The sequence below is a fragment of the Podarcis vaucheri genome (assembly GCF_965113315.1).
Source record: "Podarcis vaucheri genome assembly, chromosome: 6".
Taxonomy (NCBI): Eukaryota; Metazoa; Chordata; class Lepidosauria; order Squamata; family Lacertidae; genus Podarcis; species Podarcis vaucheri.
In genome coordinates, this window is record NC_138764.1 from 51,557,240 (window position 1) to 51,569,347 (window position 12,108).

At 39.9% G+C, this 12,108-nt stretch overlaps 1 protein-coding gene and 1 long non-coding RNA gene across 3 annotated transcripts in view; one reads left to right on the forward strand and one right to left on the reverse strand.

Annotated features, from left to right (window-relative positions):
- The window catches only part of LOC309534535 (BEN domain-containing protein 5-like), a 730,363-nt gene that overhangs the window by 137,175 nt on the left and 581,080 nt on the right, over positions 1 to 12,108 (forward strand). The window lies entirely within an intron of this gene.
- The window catches only part of LOC309534579, a 59,684-nt gene that overhangs the window by 418 nt on the left and 47,158 nt on the right, over positions 1 to 12,108 (reverse strand). The window lies entirely within an intron of this gene.

A 12,108-nucleotide genomic window follows, 5' to 3' on the forward strand; every position in this document is an offset into this window, starting at 1 on the left:
TAACCCGAGGTACCACTGTATTGGATTGTATAAGTGGGGAAGAAGCTAGGTGAGCTATATACACTTGTTTATTTGTTCATGGCTTTCTTTACAAAAATGGAAGGATGCAGTGTACATTTTGGCTACTGCCCGTCAAGGCTTAACAGAATAACAGAGCCTCCACCAAAAGCTGGGCCAGCTCAGCACCTGCTTGCTCCTGGAATGCCTGATTCCAGAACTTTCCACTGTCTCCTTCATTGGGGAACGTACTGGCCGCACTTCCACTCACCTGAGTATTGGGTGCATGGAAGCAGAGCTATGTGTTATCAGAGTGACTCTGGCATCTCAGAGGCCAGTGGAGGGAAACCTCCACCCGATGCTGCAGTAACCCCAAACAACCTATCACAAAGTGGGGTGGATTGTTCTGTAAACCACTGAGATGATCAGTCTATATTTTTCTGTTGATAAATACTTCTAATCTTGGATAAACCAGTAAATTTACCAAAGTACTTACGTATCTGTTACATGCAGATGTTTGCTGTTTTCATTTTTTTGTCCTTTAAAAATATATACTGCATTGTTGATGAACAAAGGTTTGAAAGTGAACAAATAAGTATATTGCATCACAGATACTATTCATTCTTTTGAAAGTAGCATAGGATATGGAAAGATGAGACAAGGAGCATCATGGAATTGGCTTCTGCAGGGGGTGTTCTACAATGCAATAGCCATGAATTTTCATTATAAACATTAATACATTTTTACCAGTTTTCATGTCTTAAACCACCAAGGGGCAGCATGGTGCAGTGAATACTGTGTTTGGATTGGGTGTGAGAAATTTAGGTTCAAATACCTGATCAGAATATAGATGAGGAGATTACTATGGTCACAATCCAGAGTTGCATTACTGGTTTTCCATGCCCACTGGAGTTTGGGGCTTGTGTTTCTCAGCAGCTAAATAGCAAACTGTGTTTTTAAAATTTGAGATGAGAATTGCAAATTACTTTGCATTTTTAATATTTTGTTGGGAGCTGCACAGAGTGGCTGGGGCAACCCAGTTAGATAGGAGGCATATACATATTCCATTATTATTATTATTATTAGTAGTAGTAGTAGTAGTAGTAGAAATGACATGTCTTGAAAATATTATCAGTTGCACATCCCCATAGTACTGAGGCAGTGTAAGCAGAGTTTGTTGTATAACAGTACATTCTACTCTGACTGGCAACAGCTTTCCAAAGACTCAGACAACATTCTGTTCTAGTCCTACTATCTGAGATTTTTTAAAATCAAGTTTGAACTTGGGATCTTCTCCATGTGACATATACGCTCCATCACTGAGCTGTAAACCTTACTTCTTCTCCAGCTTATTTAGTCCTTTTAACTGCATCAACGTAAGTATAATGTCCAGATCAAGGAAAATAATAGTATCATTCTATTTTGCCTTGGTCAGACTATTTTGCCTTGGTCAGGTTTGAGCAGGACTTCCCTGAATTACATTCTCATTGGATCCCAGAATGTCTCGTTTTTTTGTCCAGTGCTCTGGCGTGAGCTAGCTGGTTCACACCAGAGTACAAGACCAAAAGACACACATTTTGGGGTCTTGCACTCCTGCAAGAGCTCAGGACACTCCTCCCCCCCCTCCGAAGCGTGTCCTGATATTGAAAAATGGGATGATGGAGGATAAGCAATTCTGTGAGATCAGGGATTTAATCTGAGACCTCTATGCAGAGCATGCACTCTATCTACCACAGAGCTACAACCTTTCTGAAGCAGCTGTCCTTACATTCCAGTCTACCATTCTGCATATGGGAACGCATATCGAAAATCTGTTGCAGCTCATGGACCTTGGGAAACACAAATAAAAAGGAAAACATAGAACTGTAAAGGGCAGAAACAACAGCAACATGAGGCTTTGCAAGGGCCCTAATCCAATGTAGGCAGTTTGACACTGTGCTTCAGCGTGATGGGAGAGGCAGAAAACGCATCAAGTCACCCTGCTTTACCTCATTATACAGACCACACACTGAACTGCTGTACACCTTTATGTAGTTTATTCTGGAACAACAGAGTAACTTTTTTTATTTTTTCCTGACAAATACAGATGTGGTCTTTTACTCTGCCCTGCGTTACAAATGCTGTACAACTTAATTGGGCATTGGCAGAACGCTTGCTTAAACCATTATACATTGCAAGAAATTAGTAGAAATCTACAGTGAGAAATGAGAAGGCAATGTTTTATGTGAAAATTAGATACAAATAAATAAACTATGTGAACATTGGTAGAAAAGCAGGAAGCGATATCATTACTAATCAATCTTGAACATTCTGTCTCTTGCAGATGTCGATACAAAGTTATGTGCTACAATAATTGTAGTGTAGGCTCTCTGGTAATTACTGTTGTTCATTTGGCATGTTTGGAAAAAAGAAAGAACGAAAGAAAAGAGTCTTGCAGTCAGCAGCTGCAAATCTCTAAGGAACAAGCAAAAAGATAGCAGAAGGGTGATAGTCATCCATCATTCCTGACAATTTCACAGCCTAGAATAACTTGACAGAGACCCAGAACAAAATGTTATTGAGAATTGAATGCTGCTAAGCTGAGTGAATTGACTTTCTGATGACGAAGTGGGACTTGCTTAAAGTGGCTGGTCACGTTTTTGTTTTATTTATTTATTCTGCGCTATACCTGTTCCTCTGTAGTGGACATTCTGGAATCTCTTTCTGGCCCAGGGTCATTTTGGGATGCCACATCTTTGCAGGGAATTACCTTCTAAAAAAAAGAAAAAAAAAGAGTAGGGCTGTCATGCTTAACGAATTGCATAGTTGATTAATGATCTCATTTCCACCAATTAATCATTCAATTAAATCTAAATAAATATGCATGTTAACACAAGCTTCCATTCACTGTTAGAAAGAAAAGCCTATACTGATTCTTAATACAATAGGAAACTGAAATAGACTCAAAAATAGAAAAAAGTGTTCTTAATTCATATCTTCACTGATTAACATTGACCCCACAACTCAGACAAACAACTCAGACAAACTATAATATGCTAGCCATTATTACAACAACATAGCCTAAATCTAAGACAGAAGTTAAGCATGATTAAGGCTACACATTTCAGTGGGTTAAGCAAGTTTAAGTCTGGGTTGAATTCACCCCAGTTGTTGTTGTTGTTGTTGTTTACCATAATGGATAACCCTGGCTATTATTTAAAAAACACTTTAACACAAGTATGAATATCCACTTTAGCCTTAGTTCTCCACTGGTAAAAGGAAAATGGAGATTCTCAGGAAGATTATAAAGCAGAATTAAAAGACACTCTGTACCTTTAATTTGTATCTGTTAGTGTTAGTGCTATTGCAGTAGTGGAATTTTAGTGTTAATCACTTTGCCAATGCGTAATCGTATTTGCGTAATCGGCAACACTGCTTTGTGAATGGTCACTGCAATTCTTCTACATACATTTATGCTTTAACACAGTATCACTGTATTTCTTTCATTTCATTTCTCTCTGGCATCACTGCTAGCATTTCTCTCTTTCACTGCCAAGTGTACCTGTGTCTACCAGCTGAGGATAACGCTGCATCAGATGAAGTGGACGATAATACACAAACGCTTATGCCATAATAAATCAGTTAGTCTTTAAGGCTTGAAAAGACTTTCTGTTGTTTTCACTTTGAGAGACTGACAAAGGTAGCCCTCTGGAAATTGCTTTCGAAACTTGTTTATTTCAGACTTGGCCAACTTTCAAATTCTTGAGGGCCACTCTAGACCAGGTGGTGGAATAATCCAAATCCCTCACAGATGGCCAGGCTTTATAGCAACATTGGCTTACTTGGTAGTAAGTGCTTCACAGGTATGTGCTCAGATAGCATTAAGTCATTGAAGGGAGGGTGGCTGCAAAGCAATGAATTTAGCAAAATACACTTTCAAAAGGCAGAATTGACAGTGTTCTTTGCCCTTCATAATATGCATGAGAGGAAAACAATGGGTGGTATCCATTGTTACTCATACTCAGAGTAAACCCATTGAAGTCAATGTATTTATTGAAATGCATTTATAAACCAATTAATATTTCAAAAATCTCCTAACAGTAGTTCTTTTATTTTAGTAACTCAACTCTGGTTATGATTTAGTTGGCTATCACCCAATAATGTAAAAAAATACATTGGTCCATTGATTTTTGTACCATTTAAGCTGCTTAAAAAAACCCCAACTACTACTATATCTTGATTTGAAATTTGTTAGCATTACTTAGAGCCATATACATTTGTTTTAGGGGTTAGATCCAATGTAAGGCTCACCATCTGTCCATCTCTGATTTATTTAATACCAATAAGTTGTTAGGTGCAGTGGTGTTGTTGTTGTTTAGTCGTTTAGTCGTGTCTGACTCTTTGTGACCCCATGGACCAGAGAACGCCAGGCACTCCTGTCTTCCACTGCCTCCCGCAGTTTGGTCAAACTCATGCTGGTAGCTTCGAGAACACTGTCCAACCATCTCATCCTCTGTCGTCCCCTTCTCCTTGTGCCCTCAATCTTTCCCAACATCAGGGTCTTTTCTCTTCTCATGAGGTGGCCAAAGTATTGGAGCCTCAGCTTCACGATCTGTCCTTCCAGTGAGCAGTCGGGGCTGATTTCCTTCAGAATGGAGAGGTTTGATCCTCTTGCAGTCCATGGGACTCTCAAGAGTCTCCTCCAACACCATAATTCAAAAGCATTAGGTGCAGTACAAAACATATAAATCCCTAGCTACAGTGATCATCATCCAACACACAGGACATTGTGTTTACATACACAATATATGTATTGGTACATATATACATCATTAATACAGTTTTCTTCATATGTTTTAAATTCATTTTAGGAGGAAAGCACCTGCCTCAGATGCAATAAAGTTGCTTTTGTGTTCATGCAGCTTTTAGGAAAGTTTACTGTTAAAAACTACCATTCGTTCAGAAGCTCATGGTAGCTACACACATTTGTTTGAAGGCAATAACACATTTACTTATCATACCTCCAATAAATGTGCAGATTATGACCCATCTATCTGAATGACTGGAAAATTTATGCCAAGCACTGCCCTATCTGAAATGACATATTTCATGAGTTTATAGTTCAAAACTTGCCCTGTAAAAAACTATTGTCTATTATAAATATATGGGAAAATATGGAATTTGATCAGGATGAATGGCAACTTAAGCTTAAATCCAAAGGACCGCAAGCAGAGTTATGCTCATTCAGTGGGCATTTCCTACCTTCTTCCCACTATTGAAGGTTGTGGAACCTTTTCTAACTGTGCATGACACATTGCAGGTGGTGGAGGAAATTGGCAGAAGTGGTCACACACCTGCATAAGTGGGATTGGTATCACAAGTTGCTCTTTGGATCCAAGTTGGAGGAAGCATTGTGTTTAGCTGAATGTATTTATTAATATGCCTTTACACATTAGATTAGCAGCAAATGACTATGGAATGTGTATACTGTGTCAGAAATGTTCCCCAAAGTTCAGCTGAAAATTTGTGCTTTTGTTTTTTTAAAAAAGGTTACTGAAATACATGAGATGTTGCCCTAACAGACTTTGACAACAGCAAGCTTTGAGACTGGTTCATTAAGTCCTTGACAAAGGCATTTGTGGCCAAAATGAGCTGGGCTTGTTACAAAAATAAAGAGCCCATCCTTTTTCTTGGCATCTGTGAGAGATGTATTTCTTTTTCTGTATGCTACTCTTCAATGCTTCCCCTTTTCGGCGCGTTTTACTAAAATGTGTGTGCCTGATAAGTGTCCTAATCCAACTCTAGGCATATTTTAAAGATGTATTTATATATGACTAGTTGTACCAGAATGTGGATGGCTATTAAAATTCAAATATATACTCAGCTGAAAGCAATGCAGTATGGATGAACAACATCCATATTCAGATGCATATGCCAATGCACACTTGAATCTGAATCAGACTGATACCCCTAGTTCCTGATCCAGCAAGTGAAAAGCATACTGATTTCCTTAGCAGGATTGGGGTAAAGGGCTGCAATTTGCTGTAAACTCCTCTTGTGTACCCCCTGTGGAAATGAGTTGTAAATTGTGTGAGAATGTAACTTGTTCTTCTTGAGACATGTTCAAGAGGATTGTAGAATATGAAAAATGCCTTGATTCAGCAGAAGTGTCTCATACACGCAAAGGCCCTAATCTGGCTTCACACATGCATTTCTGGCCACATAATTGGCAGATGAGATGTTAAGGGGAAACAGAATGGGGGCAGTCTAAACAATTACCTGACTAGGGCTATGCACATGCAACCGGTTTTGGATTGAGCCAGAGAAACTGTGTGAAATACCTACATATAGTTCCTCATACAACTGGTGTGTGTGTGTGTGTGTGTGTGTGTGTGTGTGTGTGTATGGAAACGTCATTCTACAAGTACAGAAACATGCCCCTTTCTGGACCATGTACACAACCTAATTCTAACATACTTTTAAAATTTGGACTTAAATACTCCCATAAAAGGTAATCAGCATTTCAAACTGACATATAAACTAAAATGACAAATTAAATTGAGACATGAGCATTATTTTCAGAATGCCATTGCAAAACAGAACACCCCCCCAAAAAAACCCTAGCCAAAGGGTTTAAATATATACAGTACTGCTTGCAAACCATAGTTGTCAAATATCTCTGTTGAGGAAAATATAAACTGCTAATATAGAGTCAAAGATTAAGTGACCACATTTAATTTAAATTTCGAAAGTAAGTTTAGAATCCACTACATTTAAGTGTGAGTTTTCTATTTTTGCTTGTGTTTGTATGAAAATAGTAAAATACACTGGAGTTTTGGCCAATAAGAGTTAGGTTTTTGAAGCTGATTACAGTTTTGTGCTGTATGCAGTGCAATGTGATCACAAAGATAACTCTGTAAGTTGCCTCTGCCCAGTTTCTCCCACTGCAGTTCCCTGTCCCACATCCCAGGCTTCTCTCGATGATCCTCCAACTCTGTTTGGGAGTGCATTGGCTGGAGTGGAGAGGAGCAATTGGGGAATTCCCCTTATGTGAACATCCTTATGCTGCACAGCACTAGGTACCTTGCTATATTTGTGGAATGAATACAGTGATTTGAACTATGGCGCTAAGTGTCATTCTACCTCAATACACGGAAATGGAAAAGACCTAGATGTCCTCTTGGTATTTTGCAATATTCTGTCTGTAAAGAATGGAAAACACAAGAATGGCCAAAACCTGTCCTCAGATATACATTATATTTGACAAATATGGCTATATGTTTTCATTTTTCAAAATGAAATCAAAATTAATTAATTCCAAGGCTGATACATATCAAACACTGACACAAGCAAAGTTCCAAAAGAGCTCTACATTGCATACACATTTTTATCCTAGCAAAGAACAAGGGCAATTCAGTTGTCTTTGCTTCTTTACCCCTTGGGATGACCTTTCACAATAAGAATTGTCAGTGCCTTATTTATAATGGCAGATCTCAAGTTTGATTCTGGCAGGTTTTGATCACTTGATGGCCCAAAAGCTTTCAAACACAGAAGAATCTGATGCTTTTTTGGCATCCTGCAGTGTGTTTAAACCTCAAAAGCAACTTTTAGTCCCAGAAGTGAATTACTGAAGTGGTGTAAACAAAACACGAACGTCACAAAATGATGAAAATCTCATACAAAATATCTTTGTCAGATGGATGACAATTCCACATTGCCTGAAAGGCATCTGCAACAAATGTATATTCTGTAAATAAAATTCTGATTTACCAAAGAAAGCTGAAAACAAACAAGCAGAAACATCAATAATTTAAATGATTATTTGTTTATGAAACACAGAAAGCTGCACAAAACATCAAATATCAATTATTTATCGCTGCTCATTGTTCTGTGACAGCAGAAATTTAGAAACATACTCTTGGGTCACATTAACATATGCAATATAACAGGTCACCTAGAATGACAGACTGCTTTCACAAGACTTGCTTGAGTTTGTTCTTGAATTCCCTGCACCTGCATTAAGCTTATTCAAACATTAATGTTCTGTTTCGCTTTTTAACAAAAGGTTATGCCTGCAATTATATACACTGATATTGCTCAAATATTGTGCCCCTTTGTATTCTGTTGCGTGTAAGGTTGTGCTGAATGTTCTCCACGAAGTATTTTCAGCATGAAAGGGAGGCTTTCCAGGACATTGGAAAAGTTTCTCAGAATACAGAGCCCCCTCCCCATGCAGAATACAGAGCTCCCCTCCTCCTTTCAGGCCTTTTCTCGCTAGTCATGACTTGAGCAGCAGCACCAATTTGGACATGAAGGCATCTCGCCCGTTTGCCATTCTTCCAAGTGAGGTTGTCATGTAGCAGCTCAGATGTGTTTACATGACAGCATTGCCGAGGGCAAACAAAGCTAGTTCAGAATGATGACAATCTTTATTTATTTATGGTATCACAAACGAGAAATGGGTTGTTGAGCAGGGACAAACATTTGATCACCTTGTCGGACAAAGAATGCCAATTAAGATCATGTCCATCAAGAATGACATTCTACCTATCCTGTGCTGCGGACAGGGCTTAATGTACTTTTAAAATGTATTGACTAGTAACTTCCACCACTTCCTTGATTCTATGTAGGTCTGAGTGAGGAAGAAGTTTATTTACCTGAGAGGAGGGAAATAGCTTTTAGCAAGCTCTCTGGTTGCTGCCTGGACAGTGCCTGATTCTGTTCACTTTCTCTCTCCTTCTTAGCTGGTAAAAAGGTAAAGGTAAAGGTACCCCTGCCCGTACGGGCCAGTCGTGTCTGACTCTGGGGTTGCGCGCCCATCTTGCTTAAGAGGCTGGGGGCCAGCGCTGTCTGGAGACACTTCCGGGTCACATGGCCAGCGTGACGAAGCTGCTCTGGCGAGCCTGCACCAGCCAGCACACAGAAACACAATTTACCTTCCCGCTATAAAGCGGTACCTATTTCTCTATTTGCACTTAAGGGTGCTTTCAAACTGCTAGGTGGGCAGGAGCTGGGACCGAACGATGGGAGCTCACCCCGCCGCGGGGATTCGAACCGCTGACCATGCGATCGGCAAGTCCTAGGCGCTGAGGTTTTACCCACAGCGCCACCCGCGTCCCTACCCTTAGCTGGTAGTATGCACCAAACAACTTGGCACATAGAGTGGACTATCAGCTAGATAAAATACCGTGTCAATTCCAGAACTAAAATCAAAAGATTTATTCATAAAATACCGTGTCAATTCCAGAACTCAAATCAAAAGATTTATTCACATTGTCAAAATAAGAAATAGCAAATAAAGCGAATAAAACAGTTCTAAATAATTCTATCCTAGGCAGTCCTACAGACTATTGACAACTTGCCATGCTAGGCAAAGACACAGATCAACCTAGTAACGTTTATTTCCCTATGGTCAGGAGAAATAGATTGAAGTGGGTCGAGGCAACTACAGATTAGCCTTGGGTGGACTTGGGTGGACATCTCTGGCAAAAGATCCTTGATTTGTGTATCTTTGTGTTTGGAAGTAAATATTTTGGGAGATAGTAGGAATATTTCCTCGTTCCTTCCTGCTAAACTGAACTTTGATTGTGTACTTTGGGTGTGACCAGCCAACTCTTGTGGAATGGAGTTCATAGTTTATTGACTCCATTCCACATATGGAAATAACATTAAAGAGGCAAGTCCTGTACATCCACAATGACCAGTGATCAAAGCTTCTGAAAGCTGAATGGAAGTATCTGAGCTGGCAAGCACTTCCTCTCTTGCAGATTATTATAGCCTTCTATTTTGGTCATGAAGCATTAACACAGTAGTACACTCCCTTTAGAGATCTGCCATCCTTTTTATTCTGCAAAAGTGTTAAAAATGCACAACAGATTGATCCTGCTCACACACAATTACCCAATACTAGCATTAAGCTGGTGGAGCAGGGGCACAGAAACACCTCCTTGCCAATAATAATAATAATAATAATAATAATAATAATAATAATAATAATAATAATGATAATAATAATAATAATAATAATAATAATTTATTTATTTATACCCTGTCCATCTGGCTGGGTTTCCCCAGCCACTCTGGGCGGCTTCCAACAGAGTCTTAAAATACAATAGTCTATTAAACACTAAAAGCTTCCCTAAACAGGGCTGCCTTCAGATGTCTTCTAAAAGTCTGGTGGTTGTTTTTCTCTTTGACATCTGGTGGGAGGGCGTTCCACAGGGCGGGTGCCACTACCGAGAAGGCCCTCTGCCTGGTTCACTGTAACTTGGCTTCTCACAGGGAGGGAACCGCCAGAAGGCCCTCAGTGCTGGACCTCAGTGTCTGGGCAGAATGATGGGGGTGGAGACGCTCCTTCAAGTATACTGGACCGAGGCCATTTAGGGCTTTAAAGGTCAGCACCAACACTTTGAATTGTGCTTGGAAACGTACTGGGAGCCAGTGTAGGTCTTTCAAGATTGGTGTTATGTGGTCTCGGTGGCCGCCCCCTGTCACCAGTCCAGCTGCCGCATTCTGGATTAGTTGTAGTTTCCGGGTCACCTTCAAAGGTAGCCCCACATAGAACACATTGCAATAGTCCAAGCAAGAGATAACTAGAGCATGCCCGCGAGACAGTTCGTGGGCAGGTAGGGTCTCAGCCTGTGTACCAGATGGAGCTGATAAACAGCTGTCATGGACACAGAATTGACATGTGCCTCCATGGACAGCTGTGAGTCCAGAATTCAGCATCTCGGGTGCTTACTGGAGCCAGGCAGACCAGTAAGGTTGGGGGTGCTTGTGCACATTGGCAAGAGCACCAGACTGGCTTCACTCATGTGTTCACGGAGTCCTGACCTCACCTCACTGCTGCCTGTCCCACCCACATAGTGCAATCCTGCTGTCAGATGGCTGGCTCTGCACTCTCGCCTCACTGCACCAGCCACTCCTGCCTCTTGGTTTCCACATTAAGAGTCCTAAAATGGTGCTTACAGTACTACTTTTTTAAGACTTGAATGCATTATGCACAACTCTTTTCCTTGGAAATCCCACCAAATATATCCCTTCTGAACTACAGTAAGCTGAGGTTGACTTTGTTGACTCAAAACTGATTTTGGTATGTTGATGCTGCATTTGTGGCTTTCATACTGTGAATTCATCATTTGGGATTACCTTTATTGCTTTGTTTTATCTAGTGTTGTACTTTACATTTTGCTGTTGGCATGGGCTGTATTGAAACCTTTTGGAAGGCCAAATCACAGGTTGCAAATATTTAAAATAATTCATTTAGCAGTCAAGCTTAAAGAATCAGATATCCACATTTCTCTTATTTTCTTCTGAGCAGATGCATGCTCAAGAAGGAAATTATGCCAAAAAAACACACCCAGTAGTGACATTACAGTACATAAGAGATTTTAATTTTAGCACTTAGAAAGAATAAAATTGGCTCAATGCAGTTAGATTTTCCATTTTTAGAAATCCCAGGGCTGCTCTAAGGTTACAACAGATACTATAAAGTACTGATTCTATGCCTTAATATAATAGGTATCATTTATTATTTGGGTGACAGACAGTGGGAGGGAATGGTATGGGCAAATTACTTGATGCTATAATATTTTTATAAGGCTATAACTACATTAATATTCAAATTACAACTGGTATAATAGCATCATTTGGTGCTTAGGAGTTCTGAATATGTCAGCTTCACTTGCCAGTTTACTTTGGAAGCAAATTAGTAGTCAAGTTGAGCATCAATCAGTACTATCATCGCAACGCCTCCTTTCATCAGAAAAATATGGAAAACAGGGATGTAAGAATAAACATTGATGGGTTGGGGGACATCGTCAAAATCGATTTGGTATGAACTTGGGTATGAAGTATCACAGGTGTGAAAATGAATTTGTGAAGCTTCTTATATTTAGGAATTCTGGTCATATGGTATATGTTTTACCCTATTTAAATACCAAATCTGAAAGGGGATAAATATTTTGCTACACATTGAGACCATGAGAGGGCATACCATTCCCTTAGCCGTTTGCTCACCCACTGCTCCCTGCTTAAGCAAATGGACCGGTCGCATTGGTTCCCTTCCTGCTGCCTGGTGAGAGGAGTACAGTGGTACCTCGGGTTACATACGCTTCAGGTTATATACGCTTC